We start from the raw sequence: 9,292 nt of genomic DNA on the forward strand, positions 1-9,292 counted from the left end.
GGCTGGAGAAGCAGGAGGTGAGGAAAAGGAGCAGGGGAGAGGACTCTAAAGCAGTGGAGGAGCCTAGCAGGGCGTTCTTTGCATGTGGTGTTTCTCTACTGTCCAGCGTGGTAGTTACATGACTACGAATAATTACCAATATTCACCAAAAAGCGCAGCTAAAACTCGTAAATTTTCGTTATATGTAAATTCCCTAATAAGAAAAAAAAGGGGAGGTGCAGGGAAAAAGGCTAAAAGTAAAGACATTTTTAGATAATCAAAACCATAAAATTCATTTCCTAGGCATCTTGTACTACATGTAATTTTAAAGGAAATTCTTCAGGCTGAAAGGAAATGATACTAGACGGTGACCCAGATACACAGAAAGGAACGATTAACAACAGAAATGATGCACACACACATATCACACACACACTCATTTTCTTAATTTCCTGGAGGCATATGACTGCTTTTCTAAAACAGAAACATTACACTGTATCATTGAGTATATAATGTATATTGATGTAATATATGCAACAATAACAGCATAATGGTAGGTTAAATGAAACTATACCATTTCATGTGTCCTTTATTTTGCTGGATGTAGTTTAACATTACCTCAACCTCACTGTGAAAAGTCAAGGAATTGAGTTTCCATTCTTAGAACAATAAAAAATTAGTGTAAAGAAATATAGCTAAAAGCCACTAGGAGAATTAAAACCATAAACTAAAAAATGTTCCCTTGACACATAAGAAAGTAGCAAAGGAGGAACAGAAACTGTGAGATATGAGACAAATTGAAAACAAATAGCAAAGTGGTAGACCAGAATCCAACCATTGTAAGGGAAGAAATGACATGACCTGAGTCACATCAGCGGGAGGGCTGAGCACTGTGGGGAGAACAGACATGAGCAGGAAGTGAGCCACGGTGTTAGTGCCACAATTCAGGAGTCACAGGGTGGCAGGTGTAAGGGAAGAGGAGGATGTGAGGGATGATGGGGCAGAGAAGGGCTGGAGAAGCAGAAGGTGAGGAAAAGGAGAGAGGAAATAATTCTAAAGCAGTGGAAGAGCCTAGGAGGACTGCCTAAGAACTAATGGCCTCCTTAAGATTAAAAAAAAAGGGTTACAAAAATACCAAGTGTCCAAATAAAGTATGCACACTGCGTCGTTCACAAAAACAGGCAGTGCCGGAGCGTTGGTGAAGAGCATTGGGACTGCATGGAGCACTGGCAACTTTGAGGTGGTGACTAAAGGCTCATGGTTGCAATATACAGAAAGAAACCCTCCTTCTTCTTCTTCTTTTTTTTTTTTATACTTCAGGTTCTGGGGTACATGTGCAGATCATGCAGGATTGTTGCATAGGTACACACATGGCAATGTGGTTTGCTACCTCCATCCCCCGTCACCTACATCTGGCATTTCTCCCCATGTTATCCCTCCCTGACCTCCCCAGCCCCCTCTCCACTGTCCCTCTCTTGCTACACACCCCACCCCCCCATCCCCCCACCCCCCGCCACCGCAACAGACCCTTGTTTCTTTGTATTCGGGAGATGTTCTGGGCTCACACGCGGAATCTTGGGCTAGGGAATGAAGATGATTTTAAATGTAACAACCGAGTCACAGATCCTTAGTCTGGGAAAGTAAAACAGCTTTGAGAATTTAACTGTAAAGCTGTTTTGGCACAGGTCTTTTACAGATTGGAATCCTAATCATTCAGGGATTGCCAGTATTGTGCTACCTACTGTATTAATAAACAAAAAGGGAACTGTTCTCTATGAGAATCTCTATCTGGTGCCTTCAGACAAAACTTGACCAGGTTTAGAGAGAAAACCCCTGTCTCTACACCTCCATTCCCAGGGCGAGCTCACTCTCTGGCATCAAGTTCCCCGTGGTGAGTTTCCTTGTACAAGAGTTCGAAGGGAGAGGTACGGAGTGGGACGCACGGAGTCCAGTTTAGGGACTCGGATTCCAGGGCAAGAAGTGATGGGGAAGGGGCTGGGCGCAGCCCTGGCTTCTCTGCCTCTCCCCGGTTTCCATAGACAGATCCTTGGTCAGGACTCATGCAATCAGTGTGACAAAGAGGCTTGTGAGGGATCAGGACAAAGTCCCAGGTCCTGGGCGTGGGTCTCAGGGTGTCAGGTTCCAAGGACCCATATGCACTGGGCAGCAGTGTTCCGGATTCCCCCACTTTCCTGTGTTTCACCACTTCTCTCAACCTATGTTGGGTCCTTCTTCCAGGATACTCACCAGGCGACCCCAGTTCCCACTTCCATTCGATGTAGAAAAGACAATCAGCGCCGTCGAGGTCCCAGTTCTAAAGTCCCCACGTACCCACTGGGACTCAGATTTTCCCCAGACACCGAGGCTGAGGTCATGGCGCTTGGAACCCTCCTCCTGCTGCTCTCGGGGATCCTGGCCATGACCGAGACCTGGGCGGGTAAGTGCGGCGTCAGGAGGGAAACGACTTCTGCGAGGAGGAGCTAGGGGCCCGCCCGGCGGGGGCGCAGGACCCGGGGACCCTCGCCGGGAGGAGGGTCGGGAGGGTCTCAGTCCCTCCTTGTCCCCAGGGTCTCACTCTTTGAGGTATTTCGGCACTGCCTTGTCCCGGCCGGGCCGCGGGGATACCCGCTTCATCGCCGTGGGCTACGTGGACTACACGCAGTTCGTGCGGTTTGACAGCGACGCCGCAAGTCCGAGGATGGAGACGCGGGCGCAGTGGGTTGAGCAGGAGGGGCCGGAGTATTGGGACCGGGAGACGCGGAGAGCCATGGCCAAGGCACGGACTTTCCGAGTGGGCGTGCAGACCCTGCGCGGCTACTACAACCAGAGCGAGGCCGGTGAGTGACACCCGCCCGGAGCGCAGGTCACGACCCCTCCCACCCCCCACAGACAACCCGGGTACCCCCGGAGTCTCCGGGTAAAGATCCACCCCGAGGCTGCGGGACCAGCCCAGACCCTCCAACGGGGAGAGCCCCAGGCGGGTTGGTCCGGGTGGGGCGGCGCTGGATGAGTCCAGCTGACCTCGGGGACCCGGCCAGGGTCTCACAACCTCCAGGGAATGATTGGCTGCGATGTGGGGCCGGATGGGAGCTTCCTCCGCGGGTATCTCCAGTTCGCCGATGACGGCAAGGATTACATCTCGCTGAACGAGGACCTGCGCTCCTGGACCGCCGCGGACATGGTGGCTCAGATCACCCAGGGCAAGTTGGAGGCGGCCAACGTGCCGGAGCAATCGAGAGCTTACCTGAAGGGCGAGTGCCTGGAGTGGCTCCTCAGATACCTGGAGAACGGGAAGGAGACGCTGCAGCGCGCGGCTACCGGGACGTCGGGAGCCTTCCCCATCTCCTATAGAACTCCCGGATGGCCTCCCACGAGGAGGGGAGGGAAATGGGATCAGCGCTAGAATGTCGCCCTCACTTGAATGGAGAATGGCATGAGTTTTCCTGAGATTCCTCTGAGGGCCCCCTCTGCTCTCTAGGACAATTAAGGGATGATGTCTCAGAGGAAATGGAGGGGAAGGCAGTCCCTGGAATACTGATCAGGGGTCCCTTTTGACCCCTGCAACAGCTTTGGGCACTGTGACTTTTTCTCTCAGGCCTTGTTCTCTGCCTCACACTCAATGTGTTGGAAAGTCTGATTTCAGCTTCTCTGAGTCCCTCGGCCTCCATTCAGGTCAGGAGCAGAAGTTGCTGTTCCTGCCTCAGAGACTAGAACTTTCCACGGAATAGGAGATTATCCCAGGTGTCTGTGTCCAGGCTGGGATCTGAGTTCTGACAGCCCAGGTGTCCTGTCCATTCTCGGGATGGTCACATGGGTGCTACTGGGGTGTCTCATGAGAGATACAAAGCACCTGAATTTTTAAACTCTTCCTGTCAGACACACGTGACCCATGAAGTCTCTGACCATGAAGTCACCCTGAGGTGCTGGGCCCTGGGCTTCTACCCTGCGGAGATCACACTGACCTGGCAGCAGGATGGGGAGGACCAGACCAGGGAAACCAAGCTTGTGGAGACCAGGCTATCAGGGGATGGAGCCTTCCAGAAATGGGCAGCTGTGGTGGTGCCTTCTGGAGAAGAGCAGAGATACATATGCCATGTACAGGACGAGGGGCTGCTGGAGCCCCTCACGCTGAGATGGGGTAAGGAGGGGGATGGGTAAGGAGGGGAATGGGGTGTCATGTCTTTTCTCAGGGAAAGCAGGAGCCCTTTCCCTCAGGGAAAGCAGGAGCCTTCAGCAGGGTCAGGGCTGAGGCCTGGGGTCAGGGGCCCTCACCTCCCCTTCTTTCCCAGAGCCATATTCCCAGCTCACCATCCTCACCGTGGGCATCGTTGCTTGCCTGGCCATCCTGGGAGCTGTGGTCGTTAGAGCTGTGGTCGCTGCTGTGATGTGGAGGAGGTTGAGCTCAGGTAGGGAAGGGGTGAGGAGTGAAGTCTGGGTTTTCTTGTCCCTTTTGGGGTTTCAAGCCCCAGGTAGAAGTGTTCCCCTGCCTCATTACTGGGGAGGACCATCCGCACATGGGCTGACCCAGCCTGGGGCCCTGTGTGCCAGCACTTAATCTTTTGTGAAGCACATGTGACAATGGAGGACAGATGTATCACCTTGACGATTACGGTGTTGGGGTCCTGATCCCAGCATTCACAAGTCAGAGGAAGGTCTCTGCTAAGGACAAACCTTAGGAAGGCAGTTGGTCCAGGACCCACACCTGCTTTCCTTGTGTTTTCTGATCCTGCCCTGGGTCTGTAGTCATAGTTCTAGAAACTTCTCTTGGGTCCAAGACTTGGAGTTTCTGCTAAGATCTCAGGGCCCTGCCTCCTCCCTGTCCCCTCACAGGAAGTTTTCTTCCCATAGGTGGAAAAAGAAGGAGCTACTCTCAGGCTGCATATAAGTGGTGGGGGTGGGAGTGTGGAGTAGTTCACCCACCCCATAATTCCTCCTGTCCCACATTTCCTGCGGACTCTGACCAGGTCCTGCTTTTGTTCTAACCCAGGCAGCGACAGTGACCAGGGCTCTGATCTGTCTCTCATGGCTCCTAAAGGTGAGATGCTGGGGGTCTGAAGTGGGCAGGGTTAGGGGCAGAGTGGACAGGACTGGGTAATATGGATTATTTGATTGGGAAGTTTCCAGTGTGTGGTGGGCTCTTCAGCGTGTCATCACTTACCATGACTGACTGAATTTGTTCATGACTGTTGTTTTCTGTAGCCTGAGACAGCTGCTTGTGTGGGACTGAGATGTGGGATTTCTTCACGCCTCCCCTTTGTGACTTCAAGAGCCTCTGGCATCTCTTTCTGCAAAAACATCTGAATGTGTCTGCGTCCCTGTTTGCATAATGTGAGGAGGTGGAGAGATAGCCCACCCCATGTCCACCGTGACCCCTGTCCCCATGCTGACCTGTGTTCCCTCCCCAGTCATCTTTCCTGTTCCAGAGAGGTGGGGCTTGTGTCTCCATCTCTGTCTCAGCTTCATGGTGCACTGAACTACAACCTCTTACTTTCTTACTGAAAATAAGAAACTGAATATAAATTTGTTTCTCAAATATTTGGCATGAGAGGTTGATGGGTTAATTAAATAAGTCATTTCCTAAAATTTGACAGAGGAAATAAAGAGCTGAGAACCTTCCAGAATCTGCATGTTCGCTCTGCTGAGTCTGTTGCAGGTGGGGATGAAGAAGGCTGTGAGGAGCCGAGTGTGGACGGGGCCTGTGCCCAGTTGCTGCTGAGTCCATCATGGGCTTTATGTGGTCAGTCCTCAGCTGGGTCAGCTTCGCTGCTCCATTGTCCTTGTCCCTTCAGTGGAAACTTGTCCAGCAGGAGCTGTGACCACAGAGGCTCATACATCGCCCACAGTGGCCCCTGCACACGGGAGTCTCTGTTTCTGAGATAAATTTTCAGACCCATTCAGCTCCTGCCCTCCTTCTAGGGCTCCCCTTTTGCTCTGCTCTCCTGCCCTCTCTCCCTGTCCTGGTTCCAGTGATCTTGGTGCTGGCTCCAATCACAACTTGTGAATCTAAAGCAAAGTCTAATTTAGACTTACATTTGTTTGTGAAATTGCATCCATCATGAAGGACTGTTCCTCCCTGAAGAGAGGAACCTGATTATGTGCTACAGTGTGTGGCTGGGGTGGGGGAGGGTTGGTGTGGGAGGAGGGTTGGAGGTGGGACACCACAGGCAGCCCTGCTGAGAAAAGCACAGGCAGCCTCGATGTCAGTGTGAGGGGACCTTGTGCTGTAGCTGCCACAAAACAGCACTTGGCCTGAGTCTATGTTAACAGAGATACTGTCTTTGGAATAGTGAGGTGCTTTACAGTGATCATTCATTCAACTGACCTTTGTTGTCTGCCAGACATAGGACAGAATGGTTCTGCATCTGGGGAACACTTCTGAAGTAAAATCAGAAAAATCTCTGACCTTGTGGAGCATGTGTTTCAGTGGGAAGAGGCAGACGACAGATACGCTATCACCAGAACAAGGAAGGAAAGTGCTAGAAAGTGGGAAGTGCTGTGAGGCAGGTGATCCAGGATGTGGGCAGTGAGGACAGGGAAGGTGGCTGTTCTACAGCAGTGGTCAGTGTGTGCCTTGTTGCAAAGGTGACCTTTGCGGAAAGATTTAAGGGACATGAGGATGTCTGGGGAAGTTCTTTCTAAGCAGGGGAACTCCAGCAAATGCACTAGGGCAGAAAGGTGTTTATGTTCCCAGAAGAGCAAGGAGGCCAGGAGGGCTGGACAGAGAGAAGCTAGATGAGGTCAGTGGTATGGCTTCAGGGGATTGGGGTTGGATCTGATCTTTGCTCTGAGTGGGATGAAGATTTAGAGGACAGTTTTGAGTAGAAGGCCATGATACGACCTCTTTTATGTGTGTGTGTATGTATGTATTTATTCTCTTTTTTTTATTGTTATACTTTAAGTTCTGGGGTACATGTGCAGAATGTGCAGGTTTGTTATATCAGTATTCACGTGCCATGGTGGTTTGCTGCATCCATCACCCTGTCATCTACATTAGGTAATTCTCCTAATGCTATCCCTCCCCTATTACCCCACCCCCTGCTACCCCTTCCCTAGACCCCATCCCCTGACAGGCCCCGGTGTGTGATGTTCCCCTCCTTGTGTAAATGTGTTCTCATTGCTTAACACCCACTTGTGAGTAAGAACATGTGGTGTTTGGTTTTCTGTTCTTGTGTCAGTTTGCTGAGAATGATGGTTTCCAGCTTCATTCATGTTCCTGCAAAGGACATTAACTCATCCTTTTTTATGGCTGCATAGTATTCCATGGTATATATGTGCCACATTTTCTTTATCCAGTCTATCACTGATAAGCATTTGGGTTGGTTCCAAGTCTCTGCTATTGTGAACGGTGCTGCAATAAACATACATGTGCATGTGTCTTTATAATAGAATGATCTATAATTCTTTGGGTATATACCCAGTAATGGGATTGCTGGGTCAAATGGTATTTCTAGTTCTAGATCTTTGTGCATATGGCTAGCCAAGTTTCCTAACACCGTTTATTAAATAGGAAATCCTTTCCCCATTGCTTGTTTTTGTCAGGTTTGTCAAAGATCAGATGGTTGTAGGTATGTGTCACTATTTCTGAGGCCTCTGTTCTGTTCCATTGGTCTATATCTCTGTTTTGGTAACAGTGCCATGCTATTTTGATTACTGTAATCTTGTAGTATTGTTTGAAGTCAGGTAGCATGATGCCTCCAACTTTGTTCTTTTTGCTTAGGATTGTCTTCACTATACAGGCTCTTTTTTGGTTCCATATGAAGTTTAAGGTGGTTTTTTTCCAATTCTGTGAAGAAGATCAATGGTAGCTTGATGGGGATAGCATTGAATCTATAAATTACCTTGGGCAGTATGGCCATTTTCACGATATTGATTCTTCCTAACCATGAGCATAGAATGTTTTCCATCTGTTTGTGTCCTCTCTTATTTCCTTGATCAGTGGTTTGTAGTTGTCCTTGAAGTGATCATTCACATCCCTTGTTAATTGTATTCCTAGGTGTTTTATTATCTTTGTAGCAACTGTGAACGGGAGTTCACTCATGATTTGGCTCTCTGTTTGTCGATTATTGGTGTATAGCAATGCTTGTGATTTTGCACACTAATTTTTTTTATCCTGAGACTCTGCTGAAGTTGCTTATCAGCTTAAGAAAATTTTGGGCTGAGATGATGGGGTCTTCTAAATATACAATCCTGTCGTCTGCAAATAGAGACAATTTGACTTCCTCTTTTCCTAATTGAATACCCTTCATTTCTTTTTCTTGCCTAATTGCCCTGGCTAGAACTTCCAATACTATGTTGAATAGGAGTGGTGAGAAAGGGCATCCTTGTCTTGTGCAGGACTTCAAAGGGAATGCTTTCAGTTTTTCCCTATTCAGTATATTGGCTGTGGGTTTGTCAGAAATAACTCTTATTATTTTGAGATATGTTCCATCAATACCTAGTTTATTGAAAATTTTTAGCATAAAAGGCTGTTGAATTTTGTCAAAGGCCTTCTCTGCATCAATCATGGTTTTTGTCTTTTGTTCTGTTTATGTGAGGGATCACGTTTATTGATTTGCATATGTTGAACCAGTGTTTCATCCCAGGGATGAAGCCGACTTGATTGGGATGGATAAGATTTTCGATGTGCTGTTGGATTCAGTTTGCCAGTATTTTATTGAGGATTTTTCACATCAATGTTCATTAGGGATATTGGCCTGAAATTTTCTTTTTTAGTTGTGTCTCTACCAGGTTTGGTATCAGGATGATGTTGGCCTCATAAAATGAGTTAGGGAGGATTCCCTCTTTTTCTATTGTTTGGAATAGCTTCAGAAGGAATGATACCAGTTTCCTTTTTACCTCTGGTAGAATTCAGCTGTGTTGCTGCCTCAATTTCAGACTTTGTTGTTGGTCTATTCAGGGATTCGACTTCTTCCTGGTTTAGACTTGGAGGGGTGTAAGCTTCCAGGAATTTACCCATTTCTTCGAGATTTTCTGGCTTATCTACATGGAAGAGTTCATAGTATTCCCTGATGGTAATATGTATTTCTGTGGGATCGGTGGTGATATCCCCTTTATCATTTTTTATTGCATCTGTTTGATTCTTATCTCTTTACTTCTTTATTAGTCTGGCTAACGGTCTATGTATTTTGTTGATCTTTTCAAAAAACCAGCTCCTTGTTTCATTGATTTTTTTTTTAAGGGTTTTTCATGTCTTTACTTCCTTCACTTCTGATCTGATCTTAGTTATTTCTTGTCTTCTGCTAGGTTTTGAATTTGTTTGCTCTTGTTCCTCTAGTTCTTCTCATTGTGACATTAGGGTGTTGATTTTAGATCT

The 9,292-nt window shown here is 48.2% G+C and overlaps 1 pseudogene; it reads left to right on the forward strand.

Moving 5' to 3' along the window:
• Positions 1-1,511: 1,511 nt before the first annotated feature.
• LOC116547197 lies at positions 1,512-5,606 on the forward strand (annotated as a pseudogene).
• Positions 5,607-9,292: the final 3,686 nt, after the last annotated feature.

This window comes from Sapajus apella, unplaced genomic scaffold (assembly GCF_009761245.1).
Source record: "Sapajus apella isolate SASKATOON/1434 unplaced genomic scaffold, GSC_monkey_1.0 scaffold2339, whole genome shotgun sequence".
NCBI lineage: Eukaryota > Metazoa > Chordata > Mammalia > Primates > Cebidae > Sapajus > Sapajus apella.